Below are 27,795 nucleotides of genomic sequence, written 5' to 3' on the forward strand. Positions count from 1 at the left end.
GGTGCTAATGGCAGGACTCATGGTTCCAGCCTAGAACTGGCTTTCAGCTTTCCACCCTCCAGTTTAGTTCTTGAGTTTCATTTCATCAGTCAGCCAGATAACCTGTATTTTGGTTGTCCTGGACAACACCCTGACTTGGGAGCTTCAGATTTCAGAATCAGCAGCAGCCTGGGCCCAGAATCTTCTCTCAACATATGTGGACCCTCCTCTGAGACGTCTTCCCAATGCCACATGGCCCTTTATCATGTACTGACTGAGGATGCAGTTGCCACCCTGCTTCAGATACCATTAAAACAGGACTATGCTTGTGAAGAGTGCCTTAAATGGCCTATTATTTTCATATTCCAGTGATCATAGCCTCAAGGCCAAAATTAAGCTAAACTAGTGGACCAGTAAGCTTCTTGTTTGCGTGCATGCTTGTTTTCACAGGAGCACTTGTGTGCTCAGGCACAGGCCTGCATCTGGAGCTCACTCAAGGACAATCTCGGGTATCCTTCCTAAGGAACACATCATCCCTGTTCTCTTGAGAAAAGGTTATATCACTGATCTGGGACATACCCAATAGGCTAGCTTGGCTGGTCTGGGACCCACAGGTCCCAGGCCTGTCTCAATCTCCCAGTCCTGAGGCTATAACCATACCAACACTTTTTTTTACATGGTTGCTGAGGATGAAACACGGGTCCTCATACTTACAAGGCAAAATCTTTACTCACTGATATACCTCCTAGCCCATAATATAAGTTTTCTTGATTATAAGCATAATGTAAGCTTTTTTTTTAAAGCACAATTTCCTACGAAGAGCAAGGCAGAAATTTACTTTGAAAATAAACTTTAAAGGACAATGTTATCTGAAATTATATAGGAAGTCAAGAAATTATCAGGACAGGAAAGTGGAGTTCTATAAACTAAGCCAGATTGAAAGGATAAAATACTAATTTTTCTCAATTCCCTTACCATATTTGGTGTTCTGACAGAATGAGCAATGCAATGGCAAGGAACCTGCCTCATCCCTGTAGTTGAATTATAATGTAGATCAATATTATTGTCGGCCATTTAAAAAATGTTGGCAAGAATTGGTCCAAAATCCTGTGTCTCTGACTCACCTGTTTTTGATTCTCTGACCATTTTTTTTTCTAAGTTAGAACATAATCAGTTTCTATTTTTTTCTTCTTGAAATGCTCATGTCAGTCCACTCAGCAGAAAGGCAGCTGTGACCAAGCTCACCTGTGGACCATGTGTCCAGGATCCTCTGAGAGCACTGATCGCTCTGTGTGTTTGGCTATAGGGCAGGGCAGGGCATTTCTCCCACATCAGCAGGCTTTTATCCTCTGGAAACAAAGAGACTTACATGGCTACTGGTGATTAATTACACTTGGTGAGGTGAATGGTTTCGAAAGAGAACCTTTGAATAGGAGCACAATGGTAGGGACACATATTTATCAGAGCACATTTGGACAATTGTAGGGAGAAACCTGCACTTCTACCTTGGAAGCAGCTCAGCACGGACACACTGCTGGCGATTCTGAGTTCATCTTTAGTTTAGATGTCATCCAAACGGATGAAAGTTCAAGAAGAAAGCAGAACTTAGTGGCCTTGGATGTGAACCCTCCCCAGCTACAGAGAAAAGGCCTTGAAACATATGAACCATCTCCAAGTCACCTGGCCAGAGGAAGAGACTGAGCTGTTGAACACCCACCCGGCCAGAAGAACGAAATTGAGCTGTGAGACCCACCTGGCCAAAAGGATAAGATTGAACTTTGAGTGGATGCACTGATTTTGCTCTGGCTCCCTATACAATGCTAAGGAGACAGCGATCAGATAAGACAGGCCTTTGGGATGTGAATCCACTGTGCTCTCCTTTTGCTAGCACTGACCACCAGCACGTTCATTTACCGAATTGTCAGGAAATTCCAGCCGTCGCCATCCGCTCCGGGCGCAGGCGGTAGGTGGCAGTCAAGGCTCCGCACGGAGCAGGCGCCATTGGAGCGGCGGTGGCTCTGGGGAGCGCAGTCCGGGGAGGCCGGGAGGAGGCCGGCGCGGGCCCGGGGCGCGCGGGCAGCTGACACAGCGTCACCGCGGGGAGCGCTCGGTCTGGGAAGCCGCGCGCGGGGGACCGAGCTGCGCTGCAGAGCGGCGAGCCAGCGGAGCGGAGCGGAGCCGGCATCCAGGTAACCGACCTCTCTGCCCGGCCCCGGGAGGGCCCCGACCGCGCGGGCCCGGGGGCTTTGGCGGGGAAAGGGCTCCCGGCTCTGAGTCGGGCGTCTGCATCCTAACCCCGGAGTTAGCAATGGGAACCAGGGAGCTGCATTTGCATCCTTGCCGGGGCGGGTGGGCACTACCTAGGCACCCTTGATGAAACATTTCTTTAAAAGAAAGAAAGAAAATCTGTATCTTACACAAGATTAGAGAGATTCCTTGAAACAGGAGTTTCCGTTTAGGAAAATCCTATGATTGCAGGTGTTTCTACGAATGCGGAAATGGGTTGAATGGATTTACCAAAAGTCAGGCTAAGATGTGGTCCAAAGTGAGAAAGATGCGGCTGTTAGAGTGTGTGGGCTTCCTGTGCTGGTCGGAGACCCGAGCCAATGTTTGATTTATTCCCCCCTTTTAAAGACAGAGCTCCGTGGTAGATAGTAGGGACCCACCGGGGCTTCCCGCTGGGAAGCACCAGCCACCAAGGGCAGCTTTGGTCCTGGATGGTAAGAATGAGGTGTTCCTGGGATGGCCTCTCTTTCCACCCTTAGCAGCCCTCCACAAATACTGCTTCTCATTTAGCGTTCCATTAGGGCTACAGGCTTTAGGAGGCAGTTACACCAGCAGCCCTGGGCAAGGGTTGCTGTTTGCTACGGTGCTGGATTAGTGTGGTATTCCGTGCTGGAATGAGCGTTCCTGCCTTCCTGAGACACAGCCCGCCTGCTTCGGAATTGATTTTGCATTCTGGCTCTTGTTATCTGTAACAGCCCCCCGCCCCCTGCATGCTGGTTTGGCATATTACAACTTTTTCAGCTTGACTTAAATAACACAAAATACTTTAAAAATACTGTTTTTAAAGGAATATTTTACGGGTAACAAGGAAAAGAAGATGCATTTTACATTCCAAATCAGTCCAAATGCACTTCTTTCCCAGTGGCATTTGGATTCCAGGAGGTGGAGTGGGAGGGAGAGAAAGAAAAAAAAAAGATGAGGATAAAATTAGAATAAATTTAATAAATTTGTCAGGGAATTATACTCTTTTTTTATGTAAACAGTTGCCAGTTTCATCTATGCTATGTCTGTATATGTAAGAGAGCCCTAAACTGGGGACCCTTTGGCCCCCAGTTCATCTCACAGAAATAGAAGAAGCCTGAGTCAAGGAAGCCTTCCCATCCCACTGGACCTTGGAGGGGGGCAACTTTAATTTGCTGCTAGTGGCTGCTCCCTGGAGAATGAAGGAGCGGGGAGAGCCGGGGCCAGCTGCTTGCAGTGGCCAGGCTAATGCTGTCCCACCTACTCTCCCTAACATGGGAATGGTGTGTATGGTTCACAGGGAAGCCTCTAGGATCTTTTCTCATGACATCTTGAGTGGGGTGGCTCCCAAGACCTGGGACATTAAGGCTGAAGGCGAGCTCTGGAAGGAGTCTTCTGCAGCTGGCTGGCCACCAGCCTTCCCAACAAAGCCATTTCAGCCTGAGGGGGGCAGAGGGGACCTGGTCACCAGCTGCATGTTGTCCTCACCCCAACCAGCACGTGCAGCTTCATAATTCATTAGAGTGAATTACTTCAGCAGTAAGTGGTGGACATGAGACAACAATTGAAACCCTTGGGAAACAATGGGCTTTTCTTTATCAAAGAGAAGTTGTACCTGTGATGACCAAAAACATATGCATCATTCCTTCTTCTCACTGGAGGTCATGGTCAATATAGTGGAAACTAACCACCCATCATGCCTTCAGCAACAAGGAACTTAATTTGTGACAAGGAGGAACATTTGGTTGTCTGGAGTGGGGAGGATGCCTGCCTTTGAGGATCAGAGAGCTCACATCTTACCACTTTGACTTGGGGAACCAGGCTGCTCATTCGCGTGCTCACTCTCAAGGTGGCTTGGATCTGTTGGTCATCTTCCTAGCTGGTGGGAGTATCGACTGTGGGTTGAAGTCTCTTCCAGGGTTGAACTGACTTCTATGACATTAATTGGTCTTACTAATGATTTCCCAAGAAAATAGCGGATCATCAAAAGGGATGATGACAGTTTTCACATTGCCAAATTTGCTGTTTGTTTAAATGTTAAATCTATTATTGTCTTTGTACACATTTAAGCACAAACTTAAAAAAAATTATATGTATGTGCAGGACACATGCATGTGCAGGTGTGCGCATGCATGCACATGCATTTAGAGGCCAGAGGACAATCTCAAGTGTCATGCTCAGGGATGCTGTCCACCTCTTTGTTTGAGACAAGGTTTCTCATTGGCCAGGGATCACCAAGTAGTCTAGACTAGATGGCCAGTGAGCCCCAGGTGTCCTCTTGTCTCTGCCTCCCCAGAGCTGAGATTACAAGTATGCACTACCCATCCAGCTTTTTAATGTGGGTTCTGGTTATTGAACTCAGGGCCTCATGCTTGCAAGCACTTTATTGAGTGAACCATCTCCCTAAGCTAAGAAATCTTGGAAGTTCTTAGAACAAAGGTTTTCTTGGTCATTTTCTTTGCTCTTACCTCTGGCAGGTTCTGGAAAGAGATTCCTTGTAGCCCTCTCCCTAGGAAAGCCAAATGTTTTCCCATAGATTAGTACTGTCCAGCAGAGACAATGAGCGAGCCACATGCATAATTAAATTGTGCTCTTTGCCACATTAGAAACGTGGAATGTAAAATAAAAATAGCCATTTAAAGAGGTAGTCAGCTTAAAATATTAATAAGATAGCTCTCTTTCCCCCCACACACTAGTGTGTGTGGGGGTGTGTGTGTACATGGATGTATGGATGTGCATGTCCCATAGCTCTCTTTTCCCCCACACACTAGTGTGTGTGTGGGTGTGTGTGTGCATGGATGTATGGATGTGCATGTCCCATGGTGTGCTTGTGGAATTCAGAGGACAACCTTGGGGTCCTCTTCTACTTTGAGACAGGCTTCTCTTGTTATTGTTTTGCTAGGTGGTCTATGAGTTTTAGGATTCTCCCTACTCTGCCTCCCATGGCTGTATGTTCATTGGGATGAGGGATGTGTGAGCCACTCTTTCTCTTGGTTTTCCTGAGTGATGGGGAGGATCAAACTTGGGTAAGCAGGCTTGCAGAGCAAGCATTTTTTTTTTTTAACCACTGAGCCATCTCCCCAACCCCTTCCATGCTAATTCTTATCTTACAATTCTGGTATAGACCATTAAACAAATTAATGAAGTAATTAAAAGCTAAAATGTTAGGATTCAATGCCAATTATAGGCTCTCAAAAATAAATATACATATAGGATCAAGTTTATATGATACACTTCTCTCCCTTTGCTATTAATTTGAGCCTGTTGTTCCTTTTCTGGCAGTAACTGAGAGGACTGGCTCAAAAACTTCTTGAGAAGTCTATGAGAATTACACAGTCTGGGTCCACTCTGCCTGGAGGTCTCTCATTGCAGAAGCAAAGGGAACAGGCATGCCTAGAGACCACTATTTTTAATATATTTTATTTATTTATTTATGAGAGAGAAAGAGAGAATGGGCATGCCAGGGCTTCTCGCCATTGCATACGAACTCCAGACACATGTGCCCCCTGTGCATCTGGCTTACGTGGATCCTGGGGAATGGAACCCGGGTCCTTAGGCTTTGCAGGCAAATGCCGTAACCCCTAAGCCATTTCCTCAGTCCTCGACACCACTATTGTTGTGCTTAGTATTACCTTCTGTCCCAGGAGGTACTGTCTTGCTTCTGCTTCAGCCAATTTTTATATTTTAATTCTTTATTGGGGAAGTGTCTGCAGACCCAGTGACAATCTCAGAAATAATCACAGGACTGTTGTCTGCTATGTGGCTGGGTACACATCATGTTTCTTTCAGTTTTATCCCTCCATGATGTATTTTCAGTGTTGATATCTACTTATTTCTATGCCATTAAATAAAGGTTGAGTGAAATTTAATGCTTTATTCTTGACCCAAGAATACTGCACCTTGAGACTGAGATATTAATATCCTTAATGGAAAGATGTCCGTTTCTTTGTCTAGTTCCCTGGGCAGGGCAGCCTATAGCCTCTGCTAGAGAGGGCATTGTCTTGGTCACATTGCTATTTGACTCAGAAATCATGATGGGAGATTGTAAAAGAGAGTAGCATTTTATGGCTAAGAATTTCAGGCAATATTTTTTTTGTAAGATAATTAATGTTCTATTTTCTGGGAAAATAAGATAATGAAGGAAATTACCATTAGTGCTTTCTCCAACACATGCCCATACCCCCTCATACAGACACATACCACAGAAACAGCCCTTCCTTGTTTAACTTCTCCAGTAGGTCAGGGGTAGATACTCATTAATCTCAAGGAGCCTATGCAAGGGAAGCTTTTTGTATCAATCACTTTCTCATTGCTCTGAACAAATACTTGACAAGAAGCAACTTGGGAAAATAACAAGGTTATTTGGCTGACAGTTCAAGAGGGTAGAGTCCATCATGGGGGTGAAGGCCTGGCGGGACTGGAAGCAGGAGCAGAGAGCTGGTCGCACCTCACAGAGTCAGGAAGCAGAGGAAGAACAGGAAGTGGGGCTAGACTAGAACACCTCAAGGTTCACCCTCAGTGAGCCACTTCCTCCAGTGAGACTCCATCTCCTAAAGGTCCCACATCTTTCCCAAATGGCATCCACCAGCTGGAGACCAAGTGTACAAACACATGAACTTATGGCCTGGGTGCAGATGGGGCACATCTTACATTTAAGCCACAACACTTTCTTTCCTGTTATCCTAAGATTTCATTTTTTGTCTTTTTGAAGCTGGGGGTTGAACTCAAGGCCTCCAGCTGAGATTTTCCTGGAGCAGCTTAGTGTCTTTTTGAGTTTGGGGTTTGCTCAGCAGGTGATGGTAAGCAGAAAGGACGTCCAGAACGTTGGCCTCATATCCCGGGCAAAGCCAGGCAGAGTCCATTAAAACCCAGACCTCAGGCTGGGGAGATTGCTCAGTGGTTAAGGTACTTGCTGCAGAGCCAGACCACTGGGGTACCCATGTAAAGGCAAATGCACAAAGTAGTCTATGCATCTGAAGTTTGTTTGCAGTGGCTGGAGACACTGGCATACCCATTCCCTATCTCTGTCTCTCTCTTCTCTATCTCTCTCTGCTTGCAAGTACATAAGTACCTATATAAAAAAGTTAAAAATACCCAGAAAATCAAAACAAAATAAAACAACAACAACAAACCCAGACAATCCAGCTCAGAGCTGGACTTGTATAGGCTTGGATTCTCTTCCCTAACATGACCACTTATGAGTGGCTGTTGTAGTCAGTTCCATGGTGTTGGGATAAACATCCAAACCAGGCACAGTTTATGGGAGGAAGGGATTAATTTCAATCTTACCAGACTAAGGGGAATTTCCATCAAATGTTGGAAGAAGCTGGCTCCCATTCATAAAACCAAGCAGAGAGACTCTACCAAACAGCCACAAGCAAGCAGAGCCAAAATTAAAACCTTTGCTGCATACCTTTAGGCCAGAATTCAGATCCACCCCAGTGACATGTCCCCCTCCCCACCATAGTAGGAGTCTTCCTGCTAGGGACTGAAGCTGCAAACTCAATTTTAATAAAACACCTGAGTCTATGGGGGATATGCATTCCCACTACCACAGTGGGTTATCTCCTTGCCATTGAAGTCTTTTGAGACCTAAAGAATAGCATTTGAAATGATCCCAAGAGGCTTAACAGATGGACAAGCATTTTGCTTTTCTTCTCTTGAGTTTTGTGCTTCTCTGTTAGGGACATCTTGGACATCTCTGGGCCCTTAAGAAAAATCATGGCTACCTGAGAAGTGCAGACATGTCTAACTCATGGCCTAAGGGCCCTACCTATCCAAGGATAGCTATGAATTTGGCCCAATACAAAACCATAAACTTAAACAATGTGAGTTTTTTTTTTTATTAGTTATGGACATACTCAATATGTAAATGGCACATGTTGGTACCATCCTTACTCTCATCCCTGCACCCCCCTCCAAAGGGGCCCTCTTTGTTGAGTTTGTTCGTTTGTTTCTTGAGGTAGTGTCTTTCTCTAGCCCCAGCTGACTTGGAATTTACTGTGTAGTCTCAGGGTGGCCTCAAACTCACAGCGATCCTCCTACCACTTCCTCCCAAATGTTGGGGATAAAGACATGAGTGACCATGCTCAACATGAGATATTTGCAATTTTTTTTTGTAACTCCAGTGTGAGGTTGTCAAGTAAGAGCTCTGAAGATGAAAGTGTCCTCTTGTAATGTCAAAATGTGGGACACTTGTGGGGGAGTGGAGGGTGGATGGAGAGAATTGGTCAATGTGCACTTAATTACAGTTAGAAGCAAGGTGTTCTTGTATGTTGTGGTATGGTAGAATGACAGTAACAGACTGTACATCTCTACAAGCTAGGAGGGTTAAGGGTTTTCACCTCAAAGAAAGGATGAATGTTTGAAGAGAGATGCTTAGCCTGATTTAAACATTATACAATATATACATATATTAATATAACACATTACCTTATGAATATATAAACCTTTTAATATATCTAGTAAAATAAACTTATGGGCTATGGAGATGGCTAGGTGGGGAAAGTGCTTGCTGCACCAGCATGAGAACCTGAGTTCAGATCACCAACCCCCACCTAAAAGCTGGGTGTGGTGACAAACACTTGTAATTCTAGCACTGGGGATGGGAGACAGGAATGATTCCTGGGGCAGGCTGGCTAGCTAGTGTAGCCAAATCAGTGAATTCCAGGTTCAGTGAGAGACTCTGTCTCAAAAAATAAGGTGGAGAGCAATAGAAGAAGATACTTGACACCTCTGGCCTCTACAAGCACATGTCCATATGTGCATGTACACCTGCCCACACATATGTGCATTCATACACACATGTGCACAGATCACAAATATGCAAAAAATAAATTTAACTTAAACGTTTTAAAGAACGAATGGGACAAGAACACACATTGCAAACCTAGTATGACTGCTTCGGTGAGGGCTATGTGAGAGTTTGGGAGCAAGAAAGGTTGAAACAATTTTGGTGACCTACATTTGAAAAGAATCTGAATTTTCTACACTATGGTAATATGGTGGTTTGAATTCCCCATAGCCTCGTGTATTTTGAGTACTTGGCCCTGAGCTGGTGGTAATTTGGGAAATTAAGAAGCCTTTGGGAGGCAAAGCCTTTCTGGAGGTATGTTACTGGGGGACGGCCTTGAGGTTTATTGGTGCAATGTACTGGGTATTTAAAGCTAGCTCACTTCCCCTATTGCTGTGACAAGATGGATGTGATGTCCTGTTATAGTTGAAACTTGCCCTTGATACTGGAAGCTGAGCTGAAATTATGCCTTTTCATCCCATAAACTGCCTTGGGCTATGTGTTTTGTCCTAGTAAGGAGGAGGTAACTGCCACAGGTGATAGCCATGTGTTTCTGTTTTGTTTCTTGGTTTATACATGAAAGTCAGTGGCTCCCTTCTTTGTCCTTCCATTCCTTTAAGCATTGGTTGAAATTCTTCCCTCTACACGAATGGTCATTTGAGAGACAGAAATAAAGCAGGTTGTTGGAGCAAGCAATTCAGCGTATAGAACAAAAATGTAACTTCGAGAGAATTTGTAATTATCTCAGAGAAGGGAAGGAGTTTCCGAAACTGAGATACTGAAAAGGGAAACATTTTTCAGTTGGATACATATGAATTTTGAATGTCTATCTAAAGTCCAACAAATAGTGGCATTAAATGATATTTATTTACAGCACATTTTAAATATATTTTATTTATTTATTTGAGAGAAAGAGAGAGAATGGGCATGCCAGGGCCTCTAGCCACTGTACATAACTCTAGATGCATGCACCCCCTTGTGCATCTGGCTTATGTGGGTCCTGGGGAATTGAACCAGGGTCTTTTGGCGTTGCAGGCAAATGCCTTAAACACTAAGCCATCCCTCCAGCCCTGCAGCACATTTTAGCTGAGTCAGCTTGCCTCAGTTTGATTTCATTTGCTGTGTTCATCAGAATCCTGATGGACTTGCTAGGCTTACTGGGCTCAAAGCACAGGGACTTGGAGATGGCGCATAGCTTAGTAATAATAACCCTTGCCTTGCATGCATGTAGTCCTGTGTTCAATCCTAAGCATGGAAAGAGAAAGCAGCAGATATGCAGATAAGCAAAGCAACGATGCAGAGCCTCTGATTCAGTGGGACCAGAGCACTGCTGACACGGTGCTGGTGATCCTCCTGGGCCCCGAGGAGTCTGAGAGTCACTGCCTTCAAACAGAAGGGGAATTGTAGTGACATTCTCACATAGCAGTAGACAACCAGAGAACATGAATTTGCAGGTTTTAAAGATCAAACTCCGATTCCTTTTATATAAAAAGATAGCTGGCTATCCTCCAATTAAGTAAGTGCTTTTAAATCAGAAATAAAAACAAATGTCTTGTTCCATCAGAAAGGACCCAGTAGTTTGACGGTACTTTGAAATGGCCAAAATACTTAGTCCATGGCAGATGGGTTGGTGGAGAGACTGGTGGTAATTTTTTTGTGAACAATGGGCAAATGTATAGCAAATTTAAAATTGAATATGCACTTTGACCCAGTCGTTCTGAATATGAGGCTTTCCTACAGATGAACTCAAAAGCATGATAAGAGATATTTATGTAAAAATGGCTGTTAACCGAGCTAAAGTCATCCCTTACGAAGTCCTGGGCACTGATGGAAAGCGAACACTGCATGGCTCTCCACAGAGCAGAGGGGCAGAGCTAGGCCGTCCTCCTGTCGGCCCCGACGGCACACTGCTAGTCGGCATTTTTCTTTCAGACTGGATGATGCCAGTGGTCCTTACCAATGGCTGCCCAAGCAGTTAGGCATGTGCTAAATAGTCCCCTTTCTGTCCAATTTATCCTCTTGCCAGAGATTATTTCTAGCAGTCGAGACAAATGTCATGTGATTAAGTTCCCATTTAGAATCATTGTGAGCCTCTGACCCCTTTGCTTTGTGTTTACAAATTGAAAAAGAACTAATTCTCTCTCTCTCTTTTACATTTTGCATTTGCAAACATAACATAGAGTTGCTTTTCTCATTAGTAACTTTTGTGGTATTTTAATTCATACAATGACATTCTGAGAAATTTCTTTTCATGAGATCTTCATCTTTTAGAAGAACTGGGGAGTTCGTCGAAAGTGATCATTTATGAAAATACAAGTCATGATTAGGGGGAAGGCATCTTTCCTTACAGTCCCAAGACAGCCAAAGGGACCCACATTTCTTATTTAGGTGTGTGTGTTTGTGTGTGTGTGTGTGTGTGTGTGTGCGTGTGTGTGATGTAAAGTATACCTGCATCTGTGCTAATACGTATGCCCCATGTGCATGCAGAGGCAAAGGAGAATGTGCAGGTGTCCTTCTATTTTTGTTCATCCTCTTGTTTCCTTGGGACAAAGTCTCACTCAACCTAGGGCTACGATTTTCACTGTTTTTTTTTTTTCAGCCAGTGAGCTGAGAGATACTGTCTTATGAACAGTGGATGGTGCCTGAGTAACAACAGCCCAAAATTGCCCTTTGGCTTCCACATGCACATACATACACCCCACAATCCACAAGCACACATGCAACCCTTCTCCCTAAACCCCCCCCCCCCAAAACTGTCCGGAACATATACTGTCAAATTTATCATAATACATTACTTTTTATCCTTATGTATTTCTATATTTCTTTTTGTTTGGCCAGTTTTAACTCTGTGATTAATTTGTGTTCCATGTCTCCCAGCACTTGTCCCTTCTTTTCTTCCTTATGATCCTCTAGACAGAGGTTCTCATTCTATAGCTGGTCACAGTTTGATACCTGTGTCTTTCTGGGCAAAGGCTGTCAGTGTATGGGCCATGACTGGACGGACATTGAGGGCTGCTAAAGTGCTTGGTTTGTGTGACATGCTCCAGGATGCCTGAAAAACAGAACTGCCAAGGATGCATTTCTCAGAACACAGACCTTCTGCCAAGTGACGGAGCTCGGTAGCGCGTGTTCCTCAGCATTTCTAGAGGCCAGAAACCTTATTTCCTTGTTTCTTCTTTCTCCCTCTTTTTTTATTGTTTTATTTTTTGAGACAAAGTTAAAAGTAGCCCAGACTGACCTTGAACTCACTACATAGCCATGGCTGACTCTAAACTTCAGAACCTTCTATCTCCACTTCCCATGTGCTGGGGTCTCAGGTGTCCACGACCAAGCTTGGTTTATGCAGTGCTGGGGACATAACCCATTGCGTCATGCATGTTAGGCAAGCAGTCTACCAAATGTGCTACATCCTCAGCCTCCTGCCTCTTTTTTGTTTTTGCATGTGTCTGTGTGTGTTTGGTGTGCATGTGTATACATGTGTGTATGTGTATAGTCACACATGTGTGGGTGCACAGACCTGTGTGTGTGGAAGCCAGAGACTGATGTTGAGTGTCTTCCTCAGTCACTCTCTACCTTACATTTTTGAGGTAAAAATCTCTTTCTGTACCTAGAGCTTACCTATTCAGTTATATTAGCTGTTGCTGAACCCCAGGGGTCCTCCTGTCTCTGCCTCTCCATCCCTGGGATTCCAGGCCTGCACCATCATGCCCAGCTTTGATGTGTGCCGAGATCCAAACTGAGGTCTTCATGGCTGCATAGCAGGCACCTGACCCAGTGAGCCATCACCCAGCCGTCAGTGTAACCGTCCTAACAGTGGACTTATGATCGTCGCCAGTTACTGCCAAGGCCACGTTCACTGTGCTCTGGCCTCCCCACTGTCACTTGAGGCCAAGTTGCCCTTGTTTTGGAACTGATTTGTCTGCGCTCTTCCTAGCAGCCAGGGCCCCTTCAAAGGCAGCTCACTGTTCTCCGGTGGCCTCCATGACATAAGCTCTGCCTCCTTTCCAGCCCCTTATCTGTGGCTTCCCTCTTTTGGACCACAGTGGCCCTCACCTTTCTCTGAGGCATCTGGAAGGGTCAAGTGTCTCCTAAAACTGAGTGGGTGGTTTCCATCTGGCTTGTCCACTTCTCTATCAGAGAGCCATGCCTGGTATTGTGGTGACTTCACTGCCATGCTAGGCAAGTGGTAACATCACCTGTGCTGGTCCCCTGCTGTTGCATCCTGGTGGCCACATTTTAGCACCCACTCAGGCCATCAAAGCAACTGTAACTACCAACGGTACGTGAATGGTGTCTGGACAGGCAGCATAGAGAACTCTGCCCACGAGTTCTTCGCTGCTCTTGCCCAAGGCAAGCTGTCTATTCCGTCTTTCTTGGGCTGTTTATTAGAAGCAAAATATTAGTTCATTCATGCCCTGAACAGATTCTCTCTTCACACTTTTTATGGGCCAAGCATTGTGCACCCCTTGGGGATATAACAGCAGCAATGAATGGAACAGAAAACAAAGCCCATATGGAGCATTTATTTATTAGAAGCAAATAGAAACTTTTTCAAAAAGCAAATTATATAGTATGCCTGAAGGGCACATGTGCTCAGGAGAACATAAAGCTGGAGATGGCTGGGAAACCAAGGACACCAAGATGGAGAGTGGGCTATATGTTGTGATGTTTTGGTCAGGGACATCCTTATTGGGAAGGTTGGTGTTTGGGCACAGGCCTGTGGGAGCCCAGCGGCTGAGTCCTGTTGATGTACGCCCATCCAGTGTAAGAGTCCTGAGACATGAACATGCCTGCCATGTTCTGGGGGTATTATTGGAATTAAATGAGCTAGAGTCAAAATGGTGGGAAACAGATATGTGTATGTAAGGGGAGACCTCTCTATAGTTTTATTCTTTTGTGTAAAAAACGTTATTTATTTACTTATTTGAGAGAAAAAAAGAGAGACTATGGGCATGTCAGAGCTTGTAGCTATTGCAAACAAACTCCAGACATATGTGTCACCTTGTGCATGTGGCTTATGTAAGTACTGGGGAGTCAAACCTGGGTCCTTAGGTTTCACAGGCAAGTGCCTTACATGCTAAGCCATCTGTCCAGCCCCTCTCTATAGCTCTCACTCTTAGGAAGACATGTCAGAGACTTGTGCATGTAAATGAACGTTCTGGCTCTCAGAGGAAATATCAGCTAGAATAACTGAAGGCCTGCAGGAAACGGGCCAGCTGGGTGGCAGCTGCAAGAAGCCAGGAAATATTTGCAGGTGTGTGGTGAGCTGGTGAGGTGATGGAGAGTGACTCCTGTCTTATGTCTTGGCCAGAGAACATGAAGATAAGGAGGGCTCCAGGGCCTGAGTACCTGGAAGGATGCTACTGACGAGCTGAGATGAAGACACTGGGGGTGGGGGCTTGTGTGCGGTGCTATGGGGAGCTCAACTTTGCCTGGTCAAAGATGGAATGTCCCCAGAGCAACCTAGCAAAGATGAAGAGGAGGCACATAGTTAGTGAGTCTACAGTTTGGGGTTGTGGTCCTGGCCATAGGTGTGTGTGGTTGGCCATATGCTGTTGGCATATGGATGATGTCTTTGGTAGTGAACACATCTGTCACCACTCACCAACTAAGTAACAGGGCAGGGGTGTGGGTGAGCCTGGTGAGGAACATGGCATCAGTCGACCCACCTCATCTGTTGTGAGAGCCTCATGCCTGGCCCTGCCTCCGTGCTGGCCCTTGTCTGCAGAGTCTTTAAAGAGGCTGCTTCTCAGTTAGGTCACACACTTACTTTCCGTTTCACAACTACCTGGTGGCTTCCCAGTCTGCTCAGAGTAAAAGCTGACCTACTGCTTATACTCCCAAGATTCCATAGGAGCTAGCTGACTCTGCTTGCCCCTATTATGACTTGCCAGTCCCATCTGTGTTTCCCCATTTCCTCCATGTACCCTGAGCATGTTGGACAGGTCCCTGCATCACCCCTGGTGTCCTATGAATGGCAGTTCTCTCCACATGGCTCCATGCTCACCTCGCCTCTGTCAAAGCTGCTAAATCACAGCTCTCAGGGATTCCTTCCCTGGCCTGCCATTACACCAGATGCCCACAACATGTTCTTGATACTGCATTCATGTGTTTTAATCAAATAATCTACATGGATGGAAACCTTCCCTTTGAAAGAATGTTATGGTGATTACAGTTGGACTTTTTAGATTTTAATTGTGTAGATGGGAGAGTGTTTTCCCTGGTGCATTTGTGTCATGTGTGGTTGTACTTTGGTATGTGACATGACTAGCTCCAGTATGCTCTGAGGAGATCGGGGTCTGCCAGTTCTCAAATTCCTCACCTAAGATTCAGCCATGCATACACAGAAGCTAGGTATACCCTCCCCTATATTTTAATCATCTCTGGATTACTTACAATATCTAAGACAATATAAATCCTGGAGCCAGGGATATGTCCTAGGCAGTAGAGTGCTTGCCTAACACGCACAAAACCCTGGGTTCCACCCCCAGCAACACATCAACCAGCTGTGGTGGTGCACACCTGAAATCCCCACAATTGAGAGACAGAGGCAGGAGTATCAAAAGCCCAAGTTCATCCTTGGCTACACATTGAGTTCAAGGTGAGTCTGGCATACATGTATGAGACACCATCAAAAAATAAGTGGGGGGCTGGGGAGATTGCTTAGTGGTTAAGGCACTTGCCTGCAAAGCCAAAGAACCCAGGTTTGATTCCCCAGGACCCATGTAAGCCAGATGCACAAAAAGTGCTCACATCTGGAGTTTGTTGCAGTGGCTGGAGGCCCTAGCATGCCCATTATCTCTCTCTCTCCTGCTCCTTGCCTCTTTCTGTATATCTCAAATGAATAAATAAAAGTGTATTAAAAATCAGTGGGGGGCTGGAGAGATGGCTTAGCCGTTAAGGAGTTTGCCTACAAAGACAAAGGACCCAGGTTCGATTCCCCAGTACTCATGTTAGCCAGATGAACAAGGGGGTGTATGCATCTGGAGTGCTTTTGTAGTGGCTGGAGGCTCTGGTGTGCCCATTATCCCTCTCTCCCTCTCTCTCTCTCTCTCTCTCTCTCTCTCTCTCTCTCTCTCTCTCTCTCTCCCTCTGTGTGTGTGTGTATCAAATAAATAAATGAAAATAAAATATTTTTAAAAAACACTGGGCAATGTAAAGACATGTAAACAGTGTTTTGTATTGTATATGGAATAGTGAAAAGCATAAAAATATCTTAGTTATTCAGGGCCAACACAGTTCAACTCCTGAAGATTGCTGATCTGAGTGTGGTTGAATACTTGGCTACCACACCCTTGAACATGGAAGGCCATCTGTTTCTCTTCTCAGAATGCTCTGTCCCTGGGATCACTGCTTTCAAAATGCTACCTTTATATTCCAGGGACGGGGGAAGTGTGCTTATTTCTAGAGCAGACCTGCTGTATAGCTTGCTGCCAGAAGTCTCTTGTCAAATTGCTAAGAACATAGAACAGTTGATCTTGGTATAAGAGAAAAGATACAACTTGCTACATGTGTTCCACACCTCATGTTCTGGCTGCAAAGTACCCACCACACTATGCTATGTCCTTGCTTTGTACACAGCGCCAGCCCTACTGATCCTATGTGTGTATTAAACACTCGTGTCCACATGCACAATTTCAAGTCGCTGTTCTCTACTCTTGGCTGACAAATGGTACAGTCACAATTCACTTGAGAGTCGGCTCCTCTCCTGTGAACACCAAGCTTAGTGTAGTTGATTTCAGTTGACGTGGCTTTCCTAGGGTTGCTCTTACCTAGAGTTCCTCATGAACTTTGTGTCCATATCATTGCTTTGAAGAGCTGACATGTCCCCCAGGACAACCTCCTTTTGTGGGCTTACCATGTATCTCCACAGTAGATGACCAATGTTCGCTGTTTCCCAAATTCTGTCATCGGGTTGGTAGGTTGAGGGGCTGGAGACGATCCCATAGTCCCTGCCTTCCTGGCATTCCAATAGAGAAGAGAGGAAGGGGAATAGTGATTGTGCAAATAATGAGAAAAGAAAACATTCCAGAATCATGCATTATTAAGATCATCATTCAATAATAAATAAATGAATCAGAGATGTATTTTAACATGTGTGCTTTTACCCTACTGCTTAACAGACTTCTCTCTGGCTCACTTCTGTGTGTGTTTTCATGTACGTGTGTATGTGTGTTTGTGGTTGGGTGCACACATGTTCATATGAAGGCCAGAGATCTGTCTTGGTTAGTTTCTTAGGAACCCAGTCCACTGCTTTTTGAAACAGGCTTTCATTGACCTGGAGCTCACAGTTAGGCTAGCAGGGTTGACCAGGGAGCCGTAGGGATCCTCCTGTCTACAGTGCAGGGATAAGAGATGCACGACACCATGTCTGACATTTTCACGTTGGTTCTGGGGATCAAACTCAGATCCTCACACTTATAATGCAAGCATTTTACCCACTGAGCTATCTCTCCAACTCCCTGGTCACTTCTAATACTGTCTAAACCTTCAGCAATTGCTTTTGCATATCTCCCTATAGGATGTGAAGAAAGAAGTTTTAATTTGATAATATATTAGAGTATATTGTTTTATAATTTTTGCCATAGCAGGAAAATCAATGTCTCTACTATGTTTTGTATTAATACTTTTAACTTTTAAAATCTTAAAACTGAGCTCTTATGTATTTTCAGAACCTCAAGTTCATCAATTTGGTGGCATCCAGAGATAAGCATCACTGTGAAACATTGCTAACGGAGCATGTGGGCCTCTGCTTCCTGCTTAGTACTTTACAGGCCTGTGGGCACCCTATGTGAGCCATGGACAGATTTTACATCTTTCACATTTTAAATCTTTTGATAATGTCTCCTGTAGCCCATGCTAGCCTCAAATTCTCTGTGTAGCCAAGAACAGCCAAGAGTAACTAATCCTTCTACCTCCGCCTCCCACATATTGGGATTACAGGCAGGCAACACCACATCCACTAAGAATCACATTGAATTAAGTAAAAATTCAAGGGTGATATGAATTGAAGTAGTATATTTAATATGTATGACATACTGGATTTCAACCTATGATTTGGGGCAGGTAGAGACCATGTACCCACCAGCATGGAGCCAGCTTGGTTTTGAGTGCTGTGGTCCCAGTGATGGCTTCACACTTTCATGAACATGATGTGCAGTGAGGACCAGGAGACAGGCATGAGTTTTAATTGGTCTTCTCTAGATCTTTTCCATTCTTACTGCGTGATGTGTAACAAGAGGAATGCCTGCTTGGCGAGCCCAGCCGTTTTTAGTCACATTGAGAACCTTTTGAAACCATGGGTTTACTATTATTGATAAAAAGTCTTTATATATACAGTGATACATGTGTGCACAACATGAGATTCCCCACTTTAACCCTAATATGAAGTTTGGTGGCACTTGTCCATTCTCACCACTAGATAGCATCATCAGGTGAGGTGGATGATCTTGTCAGCAGGGATCTAGAGTCACCTTGGAAAACAAACCTTTGGGCTGTTGTGAGGGTTTTTGTAGAGGAGGTTAGCTGAGATGGGAAAACACGCTCACTGTGGGTGTCACTTTCCTATGGGGAGAGGTCTTGGACCGAAGCCAGCACCAGCACCTAGCTCTCCCTGCCTCCTGAATGCCAGTGTCATGTGACCAGCCACCTCCTCTGTCATGCCTTCCCTTCCACAATGGATGCTGTGCCCTCAAACTGCGAGCCAAAGTAAACCCTTCCTCCCTTTGGCTGCTTCTTGTCAGGTAGCAACAAGAAAAGTAACTACCACGTTGCCCAGCCACCCTTGTCTAGAGCTCCTCATCCTGCACAGCTGCAGGTGCCCATCCAATACCTACTTACCCTAGACCCTGGGGATGGGCATGCTGCTCTCTGCCTCTGTGAGTTTGATCCCTACTACAGATATCCCACAGAAGTAGAACCACAGTGTTATGTCCTGCACCATAATGCTGCCATGACTTAGCCATGCCGTAGCACGTGTTGGAATTCCCTTTTTGTGTGTACCACTGTTTACCCATTCATTTGCCCCTGGGATTTGGATCTCTTCTGCCTCTTCATTGTGAGTAATATGGCTGTGACTGCACAAATGAGCCCTTCTAGTCCCTGCATTTCTTTTGAGCACACGCTGAGGAGTATCTGAATTCTTCAGTAATTCTATCTTTAGGGGGTTTTTTTCTAAAGAGGCTGCACAATTTTTATGTCATACCAACATTGCAAAAATGTTTCAATCTTTCTGTATCTTTGCCAACATTTCTTATTTTGGGCCTTTTTGAAATTAGTATTCTGAATGAATATGAGGTTGTACCAACTTCATCATGGATTTGATTTTAAATTTCCTAATGATGCCTTTAAGCATTTCTTCATGTGTTGTTGGCCGTTTATAAAGCATCTTTAAATGAGCTGAGGTGCATTCAGGGAGGAACAGCTGTAGTCTAGTTCTTTAGAGAAATGCCCGTGTTGGTTCTCTGTCCAGGTTCTAGCTGTTTTTTTGTTATTTAGTTGCAGAGGTTTTCTCCATACTCTAGATACTAGATCCTTTTGAGATTGTGATGTTTATTCCTGTAGATTCCTGTACAACTTTCCTCATCATATCTTTTGCTGGACTAAAGTCAGATTTAAATGAAGCTTATTTTATCTACTTGTAGGAAATTATTCAAAGAGGTCTGAATAATTAAAATCAACCTCAGTGAAGTAGGAAAAAGTTGGGGGACTCATATTCCCTATTTCAAAACTCTACCCAGAGTTATGGAAATTACAAAAATGTGGCACCTGCATGTGCAATGACATGAAGCTGGGGGAGGGGCAACACTGAAAATCCAGAAACCAATGCTCATGTTTATAGTTGATTGGCTTTTGGTAAGGCAAAGTTGTGAACACATGATGGAGGAACATCTGGACATTTCCATGTAAAAGAATGAAGTCAGATATCCAGTACAGGTATCTACTGTCTATCCATCCATCATAAAGAGGTGAATGGTAGAAAATGGCACCTGAGTTTTTATTCTTTGGAGCATTGGCCATTTCTGAAAAGAGAGAACTGAGCAGCTGGAGGCAGGGCCTGGGTATGGATGAAGGAACCATGGTGCTCTTGTGTGAGCTTGTAACTAGTCTGAGCACTCACCATGTCCTGCTTGCTCTAAAGTCCACTTTTATAAAATGGCTTTAGTCAAACTTCACCTGCTTTGTTTGTGGTGAAGCTCAGTGATGTGGATGGATCTGGGTACTTTTTCTTTTTTTTTTAATATTATACTTTATTATTTTTTTGCAAAGGAGCATGTGTGAGAGAGAATGAATGCATGAAAATGAGTGTTCCAGGTCCTCTTACCACTACAAACAAACTCCAGAAGCATGTACCACTTTGTGCATCTGGCATTACATGGCTTCTGCAGAATTGAATCTGGGCTGACAGGCTTTGGAAGCAATTTGCTTTAACTGATGAGCCATCTCCTCAGCCCTAATCTGGGCAGCTTTTATCCAAGTATATGAAGTGACCAAGACCTTGTGTCCCTACCCCCTTCCTCTTTTCCTCTCTCTGAGGAAAGACAGTCCTGTCACAAGCATACTTAAGGGAATCCTGCATCCTTCCAGATATTTCATTACCACATATGTACACAAAGTGTTTCCTTCTCCTTTGAGCCCTGTATGATTCTATAGTAGCTTTCCTTTTTCCCTTTCCTTACTGGGCAAATTTCTTTAAAGAGAAGTCTATATTTCTTGTCTAATTCGATCCATCTCCTCCATACTCATCATCCCCACACCCTTCTCAACATGACTTCTCCATTCCCTAACTTTTCTTTCTCTTTCCCTTTCCCCTTCCTGTGTGTATGTGTGTGTGTATGTATATTTGTGTGTGTGTTGGCCAGCAGTTGATTGTTTCAAGTATTACTGTCTTCTTCCTCAGTCTCTACCTTATTCTCTGAGACAAGGTCTCTCATTGAACCTAGAGCTCACCAGTTCTGTCAGTCTAACCAGCCAGCGAGCTCTGAGGATTTTCCTATCCCTTGCCACCCCAGACCTTGGATTATAGATGCATACCACCACACCAGTTTATACGTGGGTACTGGAGATCCAAACTCAGGTCTTCGTGCTTGCACAGCAAGCACTTTATTCTCGGAGTCATCTCCCCAGCCCTGGTGATTTCTTTTCCACCTACACCCTCCAGTGTGTCCTGACTGAAGCTCCATTAGTCTTACCCAGCTCCTATTCTCTAAGCTCAACCCTCACTGCCTGTCTCTTTCATATTTCAGCTCTCAGCACTGCTGTCCCTTAACTGGGGCATCTGAGGATAGAACCTATTAGACTTAGATTTTTATGAATTATTTTAAAATTTTAGATTTCATTTCTGTGATAATTTTAAATGAATAAAATCATTTAGAGTAACATGGGTAATCACCTTATGTAAGGGCACAGTGTCAACAATGGCTTAACTATCTCCTGTGTTGAGATGTCGACACCTCTGGCCCCCAGCAGGCAGCTGTGAATTCCCTTGAGCTGTGGACAGCTACATTCTATACTGCTCTTGCTTGTGGTAGAAATGTACTTGTTCATCTCATAATGGATTTGTTTGTTTCTTTCCATTGTAACTGCCGAGGTCATTTCCATTATTTTGCTGTTAGAAATAAAGTGGAGACTGTTTTATTTAGTTCTTGGCCTGTTTCTTTGTCTGTGAACTGTTTTTAGATTCAGTGGACATTAGCTAACTTGTAGGTTACTGTGTCTCTCAGTATCCTGTTTATTTTATTTTATTTTATTTTATTTTATTTTTTTTTGGTATTTTGAGGTAGAGTCTCACTCTAGCCCAGGCTGACCTGGAATTCACTATGGAGTCTCAGGATGGCCTCGAACTCATGGCAATCCTCCTAACTCTGCCTCACAAGTGCTGGGATTAAAGGCGTGCGCCACCTCACCCGGCTTTCTCAGTATCTTTTTAAGTAATGGTTTTACAGAGTTATAATTCAATTAAAATGTACCTTGTGGTGGCTTTGGTGTGGTCCCAGAACTGTGTATCTCTGCTGCTTTTTATTTTCCAGTGCCAACCAATGACATTCTGTGCCCCATATACATGCCAGTCAGCTTTCTAGGACTGTAACAAACACCTGACATAATCAATTTACAAAGAGAGAAGGTTCATTTTGATCATAAGTTTTAGGTTTCATTCCATGATCCTTAGTTTAGGCCTGTGGTAATCCAATATGACAGGAGTATATGGTAGGGCAAAAGAGATCACAGTCTCATGGTCCTGTTCAAGAACATACCCCCACTGATCCTATCAGATGGGCCTGTAGGCACTGTCTCTTAATGTTTCCACAACCTTTAACACATGGGCCTTTAAAGAACACATGAGACTCAAGCTAGAGCAATCTTCATAGCCTTGCCATTCTGACAATTCCTTGTACATGGAACCATAGTGTGTGTGTGCCCAGTGCTTGTCACATGGAATCTTGTCTTGTGAGTCCTGTGATTACTACATGGAATCATGTCGTGTGTGTCCTGTGATTGCTTTCTTCCACTGAGTGTGGTGTTTTATTGGTTCATTGATGTTACATGTATTGTGTGTCCATACTGCACTCCATTTTTATGGTTGAATAATATTTTCATGTGGAGATATACCACATCTTACTCATCTGTTAGTTGATGAGTATCTGTGCTGTTTTTACTCTGGCTAACATGGGTAACACTGCAAGGAACATTCATAGAGACTTTCTTGTGTGACTGTTTTCCTTTCAGAGGGTTAGATTCCTAGAAGGAGAATCATTAAGGTATATATAGTTTTGTTTTTAACTTCTTGAGGACATGACAGGATGTTTTCCATGGGCATTTTGACTCACAATGCATGATGTCTGTGGATTGGCTGGTAACCACTATTCAGTCTGTTTTGTTGTCTCTGTCATCCAGGTGGGTATGAAGTAGTATTGGATGTAGTTTTAGTTTTCATTTCTATAATGACTAGTGATGCTGACTGTGTTGTGAATCAGTTGTATGTCTGTGGAGAAATGTCTATTCAAGCCTTTTACTTGTTTTTACATTGTTTTTTTTTTTTTTGTAAATTGTACAAGTGTTTTATGTTGGAACTAATCCCTTATTAGATGATATATATTTTTTTTTCATCTATATTCACTCTCATTCTGTGGATTGCTTTTCTTTGTGTTTGTGTGTGTGGTATAGTGTGATGTGAGGGGTATGCATGTGTGCATAGAATGGTGTGATGTGGGGGTATGTATGTGTGTTGTATGGTGTGATATGGAGGATATGTATGTGTACATAGTATGGCGTGATGTGGGGGGTATGTATGTGTGGTATGGTGTGATGTGAGGGGCATGTATGTATGTAGTGTGGTGTGGGGGGTATGTATGTGTGGTATGGTGTGATGTGAGGGGCATGTATGTATGTAGTGTGGTGTGGGGGTATGTATGTGTGTGGTATGGTGTGATGTGAGGGGCATGTATGTATGTAGTGTGGCGTGGGGGTATGTATGTGTGTGGTATGGTGTGATCTGAGGGGCATGTATGTATGTAGTGTGGTGTTGGGGTATGTGTGTGTGTGGTATGGTGAGATGTGAGGAGCATGTATATATGTAGTGTGGTGTGGGGGTATGTGTGTGTGTGGTATGGTGAGATGTGAGGGGCATGTATGTATGTAGTGTGGTATGGTGTGATGTGAGAGGCATGTATGTATGTAGTGTGGTGTGGGGGTGTATATATGTAGTGTGGTGTGGGGGTATGTGTGTGTGTGGTATGGTGAGATGTGAGGGGCATGTATGTATGTAGTGTGGTATGGTGTGATGTGAGAGGCATGTATGTATGTAGTGTGGTGTGGGGGTATGTGTGTGTGTGGTATGGTGAGATGTGAGGGGCATGTATGTATGTAATGTGGTATGGTGTGATGTGAGAGGCATGTATGTATGTAGTGTGGTGTGGGGGTATGTGTGTGTGTGGTATGGTGAGATGTGAGGAGCATGTATATATGTAGTGTGGTGTGGGGGTATGTGTGTGTGTGGTATGGTGAGATGTGAGGGGCATGTATGTATGTAGTGTGGTATGGTGTGATGTGAGAGGCATGTATGTATGTAGTGTGGTGTGGGGATATGTATGTGTATGGTATGGTGTGATGTGAGGGGCATGTATGTATGTAGTGTGGTGTGGGGGTATGTGTGTGTGTGGTATGGTGTGATGTGAGGGGCATGTATGTATGTAGTGTGGTGTGGGGGTATGTGTGTGTGTGGTATGGTGTGATGTGAGGGGCATGTATGTATGTAGTGTGGTATAGGGATATGTATGTGTATGGTATGATATGATGTGGGGGGTATGTATGTATGTAGTGTGGTGTGGGGGTATGTGTGTGCGTGGTATGGTGTGATGTGAGGGGCATGTATGTATGTAGTGTGGTGTGGGGGTATGTGTGTCTATGGTATGTGCAGATGTGTGTGTTCCATGCTCGTATGCATGGAGGCTTAAGGAGAATGCTGAGTGTCCTACTCTGTTGCTCTCCACTCTTTCCTGAAATAAAGGCCTTCACTGGAACTGCCATGCTTGGTCACACTGTCTGGCAGCAAGCCCTAGCAGTTTATTTTCTGCTTGCCACAGGACTGGAATTTCAGGTGTGCATGGCCACACCCAGTTGTCTATGTAGGGTGCTGGGGAATTGACTCGGGTCCTTATGCTTGTGCAGTAAGTGCTCTCACCCACCGAACTATCTCCCCAGCCTCATGATTTTGTTCTCAACAGGGTCATTCAGTTGCCATGAAGCCTCTTTTGCCCAGCTTTAAGGTGTGGCCTACACTTGTGGTATTGCATCCCAAACCTCCTTTCTACCAGGGCAGCTAGATGCATGCTTGCATTTTCTCCTGAGGGTTTTATAGTCTTAGCTTCTTATACTGAGGGTCTTATATGTGTAATCATAAGAGATGTTGGCCTATACTTCTTGCATCATTTTGCCTGCTATTGCTATCAGAGTAATAATTGAGCCATGAAAAGAATAGGGAATTTTTTTTCCCTCTTCAGTGTTTTCTGGGAGAGTTTGTGAGGAATTGTATTGTTTTCTCTGGGCTTTTGTTAGAATCCATCAGTGAAGCCATCTAGGCCTGGTAAGAAGCTTTTGAGTACTAAGTTAACACCTTAGAGATTTATTTATATTTTGTATTTCTTTTACAGTCAATCTTGACAATTTGTACTTATTTCATCTGTTATCTTTTTCTAAACTGTTGGCATATAGGAATCAAGGAGTCCTTTATATCCCTTATATTCCTTTAAATTTTATTTATTTATTATTTACAAGAAGAGAAAGAGAGAGAGAGAGGGAGGGAGGGAGAGAGAAGGAAGAGAGAGAACAAGTTCTTTAGGATTTCTTGCCACTGCCAAAGAACTCCAGGTGCATGAAGCACTTTGTGTGTCTAAGTCTGCATGGGTACTGGGGAATCTAACCCAGGACATGAGGGTTTACAAGCAGGTACCTTTAAATGCTTACTTTAATCTCTCTAGCCCCAGACCTTTTATTTCTGTAATGTCAGTAGTATTGTTTCTAATCTCATTTCCAATTTTAATAATTAGTGTCATTCTAGATTTGGGCCTACTTATCTTAGCTATATATTTATTAATTTTGTTTCTGTGTTTTAAAAGTTGACTTGTTTTTACTCATGTTCTCTGAATTCTTTGTTCATTTCCACTATAAACCTAAGCCTCCTCTTTTCTGCTTTTCATCCTGATTAACGGTGCCAGCACTCATGTACTTTCTCAGATCAACCCCCAGATGATAGTTTATGCCAGCTTCCTGACGTGGTGTGAATGTTAGCTGTATTTCCTGCATTTGTTCCTTTCCATGTGGCTCTTTTCTGACCAACATGTCTTTCATCACTTTGCCATCTGGCTAACCCTGCCTCTCCCCAAGATGTTTCAAGAGGGCCAGGCAGAATGTGATGTTCCATCAGGTTCCCTGCCTCTCTCTGGCTCTCCTAAATATGTTTTCTGAGGGTCAAGCAGAATGTGACATCCACCAGGTTCCAGATTCTTCTCTCTCTCTCTCTCTCTCTCTCTCTCCGCCCCCCCACCCCCAAGATGTTTCCTGAGGGCTGGGAAGAATGTGATGTCCCACCAGGTTCCCCTGCCTTTTTCTCTCTGGCTCTCCCTAAGATGTTTGTTGAGGGCCAGGTAGAATGTTATGTCTCACCAACTTCCCCCGTCTCTCTCTGGCTCTCCTCAAGATGTTTTCTGAGGACCGGGCAGGATGTGATGTCCCACCAGATGCCCCTGCTTCTCTCTGGAACCACATCACACACCTACCACACAAAGGGTGGTGATTTCATCCAGTGCTTCACCACCATTTTCTGCTGTGAACAAACATCAAGTTGGCACAGTACCTACAAGATTCTTTCTAAGAGCTTGTGAAGTGAATGCCTGGTTCTGTGTTGGAAGGGATTATTTATAGTGTGGTATATAAAAATTATTAGAGTTGAGGGTGACTATAGTGTTATCACTGTAGGCCTGACTCACTGCACCCTGGGCTCTGGAACCTGCATGTGGCTCACTCTGGCTCCTTTTTCAGGGCCCAGCTCTTCACATCCCACATTTTATTAGCTCTCTTATGACTTTTCTCTGTCAGCACATGCTGTGATATAATTTATTTAAAAAATATGGTGTTATTATTTACTTCTATCTGCTCCACTTGCTTCTCAGTGTTGAGACAAATGAAAACCTTGTCTGAGGTCCTCGCTCATAGTTGTTTCCTGGACTCTTGCCCGGCCTGGACTCCAGCCAAAGCAAAACAGATATTTCTTTGGACAAATGAATAATGGTAGCCATGAGTACTCTGCTTTCATTTTTAGTAGTTGCTTTCTAGATTTTGTTTGCTAGTTTAATTCTTGAGACCCAAAGACCCCTTAGCAGAATTCACTGTGTGTTCTACAAACTCACGAAAAATATTCTGCTGTGACCAAAAGCTCTTTGGGTAGCGCTGGGATTGAGAACTTGCAAAGACATGCTACATTCCAGCTGGTCCCTGACCCTCAAGTCTAGACTAGGCAGTGAGGAGATTGACCTCCCAACAATGAGGGTGTTTCTCTCTCAGGATACCAGGGGACTTCAGGTCAGAGTCTATATGCCACTGATTTTTCAGAAATCTAAATTGAGGGCTATGAAGTGAAAAGTGTTTGTTGTGCATGCCTATCAACTAGAGTTCAGATCCACAACATCCACGAGAAGCTGGACACAGTAGTGCATACCTCTATGATGCCATGTTCCCAAAGCAACAGGTAGAAACAGGAGAATCCTGAAACCCGTAGGCCAGCTAATCTGTGTTCACAGCGGCAAAAAGACAAGATGACAGACTGTCTCAAACAAGGTGGAAGGTAAGCACTCACCCCCAGATTGTCCTTTGACCCTCACATGTGCAGCATGGCATGTGAATACCCACACATGCACATGCATCATACGCATAAGCACAGACACACACATGCATGTGCACACGCACACACACACACACACAGAGAGAGAGAGAGAGAAAGAGACTCTAAATCGCAGGACAGTTTATCAGCTTGGATTATCTTAATTATATCTGGAGCATTTAATATTACGAAATCAAACTCCTAAGCAGGCTCTTATAGTCATCTGTTGTTAATGAGCTTCCTGAAATCTCTTTGTTTTCTCTTTAGCAATGATGTTTCTTCAGTGTTTTGATAGGTTTGGAATTCTAAAGTACACTCTGAAACGTCTCAGAACTTACTGGAGCCAGTCTGTAAGCAGATGCGATGGTGAAATTGGAGAGGGACATTTGCAGCCTTGGATTTG

At 44.1% G+C, this 27,795-nt stretch overlaps 1 protein-coding gene across 1 annotated transcript in view; it reads left to right on the forward strand.

Annotated features, from left to right (window-relative positions):
• The first annotated feature begins 2,046 nt into the window (after nucleotides 1–2,046).
• The window catches only part of Diras2 (DIRAS family GTPase 2), a 31,448-nt gene continuing 5,699 nt past the window's right edge, over nucleotides 2,047–27,795 (forward strand). Inside the window, exon 1 of the mRNA XM_004668369.2 lies at nucleotides 2,047–2,168. The gene's annotated coding sequence lies outside the window, so the exon portion shown is untranslated. The remainder of the gene's footprint in view (nucleotides 2,169–27,795) is intronic.

This window comes from Jaculus jaculus, chromosome 12 (genome assembly GCF_020740685.1).
Source record: "Jaculus jaculus isolate mJacJac1 chromosome 12, mJacJac1.mat.Y.cur, whole genome shotgun sequence".
Classification (NCBI taxonomy): domain Eukaryota; kingdom Metazoa; phylum Chordata; class Mammalia; order Rodentia; family Dipodidae; genus Jaculus; species Jaculus jaculus.